The following is an 11957-nucleotide window of genomic DNA, read 5'->3' on the forward strand; positions in this document are numbered from 1 at the left end:
CACCACAACGTGAAATGCCTTGAACAACCTCAAGCTCCTCAAAAAGGTTAAACCTGTTATCCCAGAGAGGGAGCTTTAATGTGATTTAGACCTTGGTGTTATCAAAGCTCATCTCTGTAAATGTGACTCTAGCCACATAAACCCCCCTCAATTATTAAGCTAGAATGGCTCCAGAATGAAAGAAAGTTGTATCGTCAAGAGAGAGCCTGCATTACACGCAAAGCCCTTCACTTGGGGACTTCAGAATATCTAGCAAGGAAATTGACCAGGTTAGGAAAGAAGCTCACTGTAATAACTTGATGTCCATAAATCCAGTATATGTAACAATTTAGGTTTATTGTAGAATAAAATCAGGTCAGGTAGATAAATAGAATAAGATTGTATAATGATAGAAATAACCCCACCAGGAGCAGATGGACTTCAGCTCAGCCTCCAGATGTAACTGTTCCTGCTTTCAAGCAAATACAATTGGAACACAGATGACATCATAGAGACATGCAGAGATAGAAATGAGAAACACTAAGGAAGGACAAAGAAGAAATGAAAGCAGGATGTAACACATCTCCCCCCTTGACAAAATAAAATAAGATAAGAAAACAAAAGAGAATAAAACATTGATAATAGAACATATAGCATATACACAGGAAGAATTATGGTAAAGTAAAAGAAAGAGATAGAACAACAAAAAGTGAAAGTACAATAGAAAATACTATAACCCTCATGGTACAGAATCCATATCACAGAGCAAAAACACAGCTCTTAAACAGCTCTTAAAACACACAACAATATGAACACCTCTAAACTTAGAGCACTTAAAAGTGGTTCAATAACTAGATAAAAGATAGCGAACAACAAGAAATTCTACGAAAGAGCAACCCCAGCGGCTCTTTAAACATCAAAGATAGCAACCTGCGGCTCTTCACATTGAAAATAAATGAAACTCCGCCTCTAAAGCGGTACACATCCTAGTATAGAACAACTTTCACTCTCACACATCCTGAATACCTGAACACCTCTAACAAAGTTAGAGCACATTGTGGTTCAGCAAAAAAAACTAGAACTCTTCAAAATAATGAAATCTCATGAACATGGCTCATCCTAAGATGCAAGCCGTAAACACATAAAATACAATGAAAATGGTAACTCTTCAAAATTATGCAATCTCATGAACATGGCTCATCCTAAGATGCAAGCCGTAAACACATAAAAATACAATGAAAAATGGAGCACCTCAATAAATGAGCACAAAATGTGTCCCCTTTCAAAAATACACATGTACACATCCCATGCACATGTCAAACATGCAATCCACAACGGATTTAAATAAAACACTTGAGCACCTCAAACAACGTTGAGCATAAAAAATGGCTCACTCCATCAAATAACTAACACACCAGAAATCTGAAAAGAAAATACAGAGCTCCTCAACATACGTTGAGCATAAACATGGCTCTCACATTAAGGACGATACTATCTGACTGTAGTATAACTAAACACCTTGCAAAATTAAAACGATACTATCTCACTGTAGTATAACTAAACACCTCAACCATCATAGAGCATGTTCTATAAGTTCCAGAACACACACACAAAGTACACACATGCAAAGTACACACATGCAAAGTACACACATGCAAGCAAATCATATGAAAAGCAATACATGGCAATAAAATAATGCGCAGTTCTCCCCAAAATACATATATGAAACATCCACCACCTCCCTCTAAAAATAAGTTACAATAAAGGTCTTAATTTTCCACAAAACGATGAATCTATAACACCGGTGAGCGATCCCTCACCCGAGGACCTCTCACAAATGGCTTCCTTTAAGCAAGTAGAAAGATTTGCAGTTCAAAGCAAGACGCTGAAATTTCTTCTTTGAACACAGTTTAGAGGTCACGATTGTAAATCACTGGGACAGGAAGTTCACAGCTGAAGACTTCATAAGCATCACCCATGCAATTCTCTTCACTGTTGACAAGAGTCCATGACCTCAAATAAAACTGACTCCAAAGCTGACGAAAATTCATTCGTGTTAAACATCCGCTGCTGTACATATCCGCTGGGGTACAAAGATAATTAAACTCACCCCAGGACTCCGTTCCGCCATGAGATGAGTAGTCAGATGCAACGATGTCTTGGACATAAACTTGGATCAACACTTTACAGGAACTGCTTGCAAAATGGCGGCACGTACACGGACGCTGCACCGGGTGGCTCTCCTTACGCCAAAGCTAGAAAACGTCTATGAGCAGCAAGAATGAAGATGCAGACGTCACAGTAAACGCTCAGAAAATGCCGGTGCTCGAGCGATTGCCCAAGTGAGTCGTTAGTTTTTATTTCAAAAATTGCCTCAAAAGCAAAACGTTGACATGTAAAAAATCACTGCTTTAAATGTGCTAGAAACACAGAAATTCCGCTAATGTTGCACCCCACAACAAAATAGTAAATTTTTCTTCCGATGCAACAGTAGACTGTACCTTGTGCGTTTGCTCACAACCGCCAGCATCCCTGTCTCTCTCGCAGGGCCAAAACGCTTCTCATCCTCTGAGATATCGAAGAACAAGCAAACACAGCGCATGCACTTCCCTACAGTTGGTAGATGCGTGCTTTCTTGTATAAATCCAAACCATGTGTGTTACTGGTCAGACCGTTAAAAGCTTTGTGTGAACACAGTTCTTGCAAGAGGTCTCCTTAAATTCAAAATTTAAATCTTTTAAGTTCTCTTGAGATTCAGGCCAAATCATAAAACGTGCAGCAAATCTATCTTTAAGTTCTCTTCAGATCATGCAGTTGTAATTCCTTTAGATTTAAGCCAAATCACACAGCAAAAATTCTAACACCCAAGGGAAACAGGCTGTCCAGATCACACAGGACACTGGTGGGGTTAATCAGGGTGCTCTCATAAAATACCTTTTTCTCCTCTTGCCTTGAAAAATTCTTCAGTTGCAGTAGTTCCAATAGTCTTTAAGTTCCTTAGTTCCTTATTCTTTAAGTTCCTTAGTTGCAGATCTCCATTACTCCATTAGACCAGTCTTTTTCCACGCACAGGTTCTGTACCTCGTCGCCAAATTTGTAATAACTTGATGTCCATAAATCCAGTATATGTAACAATTTAGGTTTATTGTAGAATAAAATCAGGTCAGGTAGATAAATAGAATAAGATTGTATAATGATAGAAATAACCCCACCAGGAGCAGATGGACTTCAGCTCAGCCTCCAGATGTAACTGTTCCTGCTTTCAAGCAAATACAATTGGAACACAGATGACATCATAGAGACATGCAGAGATAGAAATGAGAAACACTAAGGAAGGACAAAGAAGAAATGAAAGCAGGATGTAACACTCACCCCACAGAGCACATATACGCTACTATTCAGACTGCCTAGATTCAAGAAAGTAAAGTCTTGTGCATGCTCCTTAACTGAAAATGCACCCTGAATCTGGAACGCCCTTCCACTGGAGTTGCCCACAAATCCTTCTATAGCGAGATTCAATAGATGTGTCCAAGCACTACCCCTTGGAAATACACCTAAGACCACCCAGTAAATAAAATCCTCTCATTTCACTAACCTCCAGCAAAGTGATCACTCAGGCTCCCGTCTAACACAACATCACAGAAAGATGGGTAAAGGTGCAACGACTGGAAGACAAGTAGTGGCTCAGCCGCAAAGACAACAAGGACAACACCTTCTAATCTCGTATAAGCTGCGAAATTAATCTCAACAAAAATTCTGAAACCCACCATATGCTATGTAATGATCAACCTATAGGGAGATCTTATGAATATATTAAAATATGTAACCTACCATTTGAAATTATTAAGATTATTTGTAACCTCCCGTTGTATACAACCACCAATTTATCGGTGGGAACCATGTGTATTTTCTGATACCGTGGAGTTGTGTACATTGTTTACAAAACTCTCAAAATAAGTAAAGGTAAACCTTCACTGCTAACCAGTGGTAAAGTGCCTGTGTTTCCCCTTTAAACATGGTCGAATTGGTATAATCCTAATTGGTTTATTTAACTTGTCTATAAGTTCCTAGTATATGGTACAAAATGTATCCATGGCCTGAAAGTTAAAAGCCACTGGTGGAATGTAGTTCCTTATGTGCCGTTCTCTACATTGGCATTGCAGACAAGGCTTCAGGCTTAGCATTGTAGCATGACTGTAGCAGTGTCACAACTGCATTTTGACGTGTCATAACGAAGCCCTTTTTAGTCAAACCCTCCCTTTTAAATATTATTAAACCCCTATGTAGGCCTTGTAGTCCACAAGGCTGGAAGCATGGTATTTAAAAGTAGGATATTTGAAATGTAATGTTATGTTAACATGTCCTAAGTGACTGGCACCTAAAAGCATTTTTTCGCAGTGATAGTCATAGTTGTCTTATGTAGAAAGCCAAAATCCAGATTAAAATCCTCATATTGGAAAATGGTGGCTTGGCCGCTGACCAAGATAGCCGCAGAGTAGCAGAGCTCCCGTCCAGGCCCGTAATTATCCATCGATAACATGATTCCTAGAGGTTGAAACCTTGCTGGAGAACGTCGGCGAGTGAAGCGGTGACTCTCCGACGTCCTGATCGGTGTTCTGGAGGCCCCTGGGAGCCAGAGTTTCACCGCGGACAGCTACCTCGATCTGGGGTTGAGCCCATTGGAAACGCGGTGGACCTGTGCCGGCGCCAAAAACATGCCCTGGGGCTGGTGCAGCTTGAGTGCCTGTAAGGTCAGAAATCCGGAGGGAATTGCGGCACCGGTGAGGAGGCGAGGAAATTGTGGGCCTTTCACCCCCGGTGGGGATTACCAGCTACAGGCGCTGAGGTGAAACAGAGGCCGGAGGCAATATCCCAGAGTCCCAGGTAAGACGTCTGGCGGCAGCAACTGGAAATGCGCGAAGGGGACCCAAAGGCCTACATGCTTTGGGCTGTATCCAAGAGACAAGAGTAGCCGGTCCCCAGGTGAGAAAAAACAGCGACACAGACCCCTCTTGAGATAGGGTGACAGTGAGTAGGTTATTACTGGAAGAACCGAGATACACCCACTGACGAGGAGGGATACGCCACACATGATTTCCTACCATAATTGTTTAAGGGGATTTCAAGGGCAGAACACCACGCAGCAGCCACAGAAAAGGCCCTGGTTGGATTCAGGGGATCCTGCGGTGCACCGGAGGTAACAAAGAGGTGGTGAGGAGAAGCGCCAGAGGGCGCACTGACTGGCCACTGGCTGAGGAGGAAGACAGACGAACCCCCGCTTTGCAACAGCCACTGGCTGAGGAGTACGATAGCTTTCTTGGTTCCATAGTGCGAAGCGGTGTTGCTGGTGGCCCACAACTTACAACAGACCAGAAGGAGGGACATTGGAACATACCGGAAGCAGAGTAGAAAGCCCAGACAACACTTTAGGGCTAAATCGGAGAATTTGAACATCCGGAAACGCCTGAGGTGAGTTTCTCAGTTTCTGGCAGGGCTGCCCGATCACCACTGCAGAATGTCAAAGCAAGAACTCCCGACTATGAAGAGTGGGAGGCTGCTTCCGGTAAGAAGCTCCGTGACTGGGGTCTCGGACCCCTCATGGTGACAGTCTAACGGCAACAATCGGAGAGATGAGGAAATCCAGAGGTGCAGGCCCAATCCAGTCCAACAAAATGGACAACTATGCGGTCAAAGGGCCCCCATGACGGTTGAAGAGTAAGGGGAAGTTGGAGAGCCGCCATTAACCGCAATAATGGCAGCGATACTTTATGTCAAAGGCTCTCTAGAACAAAAAAATTACTGTGTCAGTGGAGGTGACCCTCATCAGAGTGGACCCTTCAAAACTAAGTGAAAAAGTCTCCATTGCCGAAACCAATATTACCCAGCTTCAGTCTAAGACCAAAAGACTCGAGGAACAGGTGTACACTCTAACACAGAAAGCCACACACATGGCGGCGTGGCTGGAAGACCAGGAGGGGAGAGCAAGAAGGAACAACATACGAGGGTACCCGAGGAGCAGAGGGACAAAGTGTTGACTTATTCCTCGAAGATCTAATCATTAATAAGCTGCAAACCCCACACCTGTCAAAATTCTTCCCTACAGAGAGAGCTCAGAGTACCGGCACGCTCTCTCAGGCCTGGAACCCCGCCATCTACTATAATCACCAGAATATTTAACCACAGAGACAGGGATGCAATACTCCAGACCGCCAGAATGAAAGGAGACCTGCCATTCAAAAACACAGTGATCATGTTCTTACTGGACTTTACTCTCCAAGTGCAGCGACAGAGAAAGAGTTTTGACCCGATGAAATAGGAGCTGCGATCTAGAGAGTTGAAATATATGATGCTCTTTCTAGCGAGAATCAGAGTGATAGCAGAAGGAAAGACTTGGCACTTCGCAACTCCAGAAGAGGCGCAAGAGAGGCTGGAGAGGTGGCGCTCCATCGGGAAGAAGCAGGGCAAGGACATACATCGGAAAACCGGATGGTCTAAGAGGAGTGGTGAGACAGATGTAGAGCAAGATCAGCGAGCTACATCACCGAGCCAGGTCAATCCCGCGAGTGCAGGAGCAGATCCGAAAGAATAAAGGGGGAAATAAAAGCAGAGGTAAGACTGTATTGTGAGAGCTCTTTGGAGGGGTGCTGGGGACTACAGAGTCTCTGGGCTGTGTGCCACTGAGCTAATTGGCAGAGACACTTCACTGAGACTCACAGGAGTTAACAGCTGTGGAAGGGCTGAGACGGGAGGGGGCAGTGTACAACTAGATTGACTAACGGTCCAGCTTGATCGACCACCCCCTCAATCTCTTAGCTAGAACAGTTGTGTGTTAAGGGGCGACAGGCGCTCTGCTGGATGGAGAGTTGGGGTTAATTTGCCCAAAATGAATGACTGGTCCCAAAACCTCCAAATATGCCCCTGTGATAATAATTCCAACCAATCAACAATCCATGTAATATTGTCCTGCAAATGTTATACTTTCTTAAGGAGACTCTACCTGGTACCGGTTTTAAAAATGATTGGGCTCCGACAATGCCGACCTGCCTTACTCGCACTACAACAGCTTGAAGATGTGCATAGCACTTTTAAAATGGTGATTTATTTGAAGAAAGTCTTGAGACATAGGAATCATTTGTTCACTTAAACCTTCACTTTGGATAAACTATAGGTGAATTTAATAACGTTTTAAGTTTACAATGTACTAGGCATCTTGTTTATATTAAGATGACATTTTTATTACTTCAGACCACGTATTGATGTATTTTATTCTGATATTATACATATTTTTACCTTTTAAATTGTAAATCATGTATTGATGTGCTCTTTTTCTTCTGTGCTTTTATGATTGTTTTTTATGAAGCAACCGAATAAAGCTTTCTTGATGTTATAGAGTGAGATTGGACATATAGAAGCAGGAGGGGCCCACCTGGAGAGGGAGACTCCCACGGTGAACACACATTTTGATGGCAACCCATAGACAAACACAATCTTCGATCAAGATATGGTCCTAGAATGTTTATGACCTAAACGGGAAATAGAAAAGATCGACAGTGCTACAATATATCGAACACCACGCTCCCAATGTTGTTCTCCTACAGGAAACACACCTCAGGGGTAACCACTGCAAGGCTCTAGATAGATAGGGATACACTCTGAGGGCGCCTTCGGGATACACCTCCTGTTCCAGGGGAGTAGGGATTCTGATCAAACAAGCATGCCCCAATGTGGAATACAAGGTGTGGACTGATAACCTTGGGAGATATGCAGCAATAAGCGGCATGCTGGGGGGAACAGACTCAATTTCTGCTCTGTCTATTCTCCACCTGGTCTACAGTGGGCTCCATACTATTGAAGCAACCGGAGGGCAGACTGGTCCTGGCAGGAGATATGAACAATATTATATACGCAGAGCTAGATATGCTGGGTAGAGGCCCAACGGGGTGGGTACCATGTTAGAATTAAATCCAGGAATCAAGTAAAATTAAGTTGGAGTTTATTATCCAGCACAGCATTCATAAGCTCACAGCTTGAAGGTCCAGATGCAACTCACCTCTCCTTACCAAGCACTTGATGTCACTTACCCAGATGTAGATAAACATAGAAAAGGTGTGATACAGAATGTAACATACCATGCGACAAGGAGGTCAGCTGAGGGGTTTCCTTGAGGCAATGGGCCTGGGTGTCATTTGGAGACTTCAATATCTTGATATGAAACAATACACACATCTTTCAGCAGCAACGGGCAGCCTCTCAAGGCTTGACTGTGCGAAGTTTGCCTGGTATATGATGTCCACTATTCTAGTGGGCACCTTGCTCCAGTCCAAACAACCCTTATTGATGGTAGGTTTAAAGGCAACCTTTATAGAAAGCTATCCTAGTGGTAGCTGTTGAGAGCTGCCTTCAGGCTAAGACTTAAAGGCGAGTTAAGCAAGTTGTTTTACCAGTTATAATCTCTTGAATGACCAAATGAAAGTACACCACATAAGGTATACATCAAATATATATGTATTTATTCTAAACACAACCCCTCTGGACTCTTTAGGAGGTCAGAGGTAAAAGTACAATACAAGGAACTTAATTAGCATACGATAAGTTGCACAGTATACGTTTTGCCCTAGAGGCCTCACAAAACATATACTAAAATAGTGGTATAAGAAGCACGTGAGAGTTAGAAAGCAGGCCTAGGGCCTGTAGAACCGCAGGGGCAACCAGAAACAACCCAAGGTTAGGACGTAAGAGGCCCACGGGGGACGCGTGCAGTGTCTAAACACAGCCGCGGATCATCATTGACTTTCTATGGAAAACGAACAAGTTACAATTTTAAAGATTAAGGACACTTCTGGATGAACTACGATGGAACCCTTTTAGACTAGAACACTTTGAGAGTCAAGACCCACGGGAGCACCAGAGTACTCGTGTTACCTCACCCAGGGAAGCCGAGTGCATAGGTGCCTTTTGGTGTCGGGTTACGTCGTCGATGGAGAACTGCGGAGAAGTGCTGCAGGCGACCAGACGAAAAGAGTCCTGGTGGATTCAAGGGTGGATCGGAGATCTGAAGCACCTGAAAGCAGAGGGGACAGAGTCTGGGTCACTAGCCAGTGACCAGGAAGGCGATGAGAAGATGCCAACGAATGTAGGGTGTTTCCAGGTGAAAGAGGTGAAAGAGGTGAAGCTTGACTCTTCAGCCACGAGGACCAGGAAGCGTCGACGATGACCAGGAGCTGGATTCAAGCTGTCCCACGAAGGATGTTGAGTGCTGCAGCAAAAGAATCCGGATTGGATCCAACAAACCTTGGCAACAGCAACCCACGCAAGATGTATGTTGAGATTAGCTTCGGTGCAGACCAGCAAGGTCTGAGGGACTCCTCCTTTGGAGAGGAGTGGGAGCACGCCTGGAGCAACCAGGGATGCTCAAGAAAGTAAAAATTGCCCTTCGTGGGGGCTCACTAGCCAACGGAGTAGGAACCGCGAAGGAGCCTCGAGCTGAAATGCACAAAGCGGGCTCACGGGACACTCGTGGAGTGTAGGCTTCTGAGCTTCGGTGCAAAAGGTGCTCGGGCAGGGACTTCAAATACCCCAATGCGCAACTTTGGAATACCTCGGGAAGTAGGTCCAGTTGCAAAAATGCAGGATGTCCAGGAGTTCCGGTCTCACGTCTCTCGTGTCCGCTACGGGTCTCAGCTTTGCTGGGAGCTCGGGTCAGCGTCAGAGATATCTGGATGTATGTGTCCTGTGTCGCAGATTCTTCGGGATCCGGCAGGAGCCTCAAAAATGCAGACCGGCAAAGATGCTTCTTGTTGCCTGTTTAAAACAGGGTGGTCACTCCTTGACCACAAGGGAGATTCTTCCGTCTTCCAGTCGATATGGAATGTCGAAGGTCTAAGATTTATGAATCTGAGTTTTGTCCAGGGTAATCTAAAGTCCTAAGGACTGGGATCCTATACTTATACCAAGTTTGGGGGATGGACTAGCTCTATGGCTCCAACTATGGGAGGGCCAGGGTTGGGGGGGTTATACCCCTTTACCTTTGTCCAGTTTCACGCCAGAGCTGGGGCTTGCACCACAGCAACCGGTTTGAACTGGGAAATTCATGGAGCACCTGGTGTGCCCCAGGCAGTGTCTCAAAAGCATTCACTGAATGCAGCCCACCCTGCCCCAATACACTAAAGTCTGTCTGGGGAGGTGCAATAGGTTTCCTGTCTTGGACAGGAAACTATTGTCCAAGCCTCCCCTGCTGGAGATCAGACTCGTGTCTGTGGCAGCAGCATCCAATTTGTGATGCTGAGGCGATTTTAAACTTTAACAGGGTATACCAGTGTGTACATGTCTTCTCCCTCTAGAAGGGTGGAACGCTACCCCGCAGCCAGAATTGGCGGGGGGGGGGTAGTATTCCAAAGTGTGTGACACTTTACACGACATGTTTTGATAAAGCCAAACCAAGGTTAGCATTAACCGCGAGGATTATAATGCACTTAAGAGTATATGGTATGGCTATATCATAGAACAGCTATAAGGAGATGGTTTCAGAAGCTGCAGAGGGGCTCAGCTCATGCTAGGGCACCCTCACACAAGACCAAGCACTCTGCCTCCAGGATTGTCAAGGCCTGCCATAGGAGTGACTTATAGGTTAATATGTGTGTATATATATATATATATATATATATATATATATATATATATATATATATATATATATATATATATATATTACCTACTGGCTGTCGCCAGTAGGTATATATAGTTAGGATTTTTTCCCTATGGGATTTTTGAAAATTCTATGTCTAATAACTTTGGCGTTTGTGGACGGAATCGGCTGAAATTTTCAGGAAAATGGCACATTTTGTTTCTGAGCAGCCCTTGGAAATTTGGGGGGGTTTCGTCAAGGGGGGGCCGAGAAAAAAGGGGGGTCCCAAAACGTGTTTTTCCCATGTTAATTTCCATAGGGCGGTTGGCCTCACTTTTAGCTCGAACGGCTGAATGGATTTGCACGAAACTTGGCAAAATTGTAGGGACTGTTAGCCCGATGTGCCTTTGCTAGGTCTCAATATATGTGCTTCAGTGGATTTTGAGAAATTAACGTTCAAAAAAAGATATATATCTGTAACAGCGCTCCGGGCTGCGCTCCAGTTCGCGTACTTTTCGCGAAACGGAACTTTGCGATGCGAAGCTGATTGGCTTTCCGGTGTCTGTCAACATTCTAAACAGTCCGGAGCGGCCGCCATCTTGTCTCTCGGTAGGATCGAGAGAGAAGAAGAGGTGAAAAACGAAGGGGGAATTTAATGAAAGGGGGCAAGGTAGACCCCTCTTGACCCCCTAGGAATGATGTTGGGGTTATTAAAGGGTCCCGTGGGGAAAATAAAAAAAAATGATTTTTCACGGTAGAAGCGCTTCCCGGGCCGCGAACTGGGCCGCAAACTGGCAGCGAAACGGGAATTCGCCATTTTGTGTTTCATTTTAATTAAATTACTAGGTATAAGGGGGTGCGGGAGACGTATCCTGATCCCTTATGTTTTCTGAGGGTGACCGAGGAGGCTCATATATGTTGATACATGTCTTCCAGCGGCTGTGCGTGAGCGTTTTTTTTTTTTTGCTGCGTGACGTCTGTTAACGTTCGATTCGATGGAAATCAGGAAGTGTTGACCACCAATTTGTCACTGCGATAAAATATTTTGTTATAAATGAATCCTTATTGATAAACATTGTCTGCGCCATCTTGCCTTTTTTCCAATGCCACAATTTTGTCGTGCACGGCAGCCATTTTAGATGCCTTGACCAGACCCACTCTCTGCACGCCGTCGATTCTCAGCACGGCTCCCCACCCTCGCAATCATCTCCCCCACGCACTGGTCACACCCGCTCTCTCTCTCATGCATGGGCCATAAACTTCCCCCCATCTGCGCTGCTCTTCCCTGAGAATCACACCCTGTGCCCGCCCGACACCTCCCTTTCACCCTATTCACTACCGCACCCTCTGACAC

Source organism: Lissotriton vulgaris, unplaced genomic scaffold, assembly GCF_964263255.1.
Source record: "Lissotriton vulgaris unplaced genomic scaffold, aLisVul1.2 SCAFFOLD_2060, whole genome shotgun sequence".
NCBI classification, from domain to species: Eukaryota; Metazoa; Chordata; class Amphibia; order Caudata; family Salamandridae; genus Lissotriton; species Lissotriton vulgaris.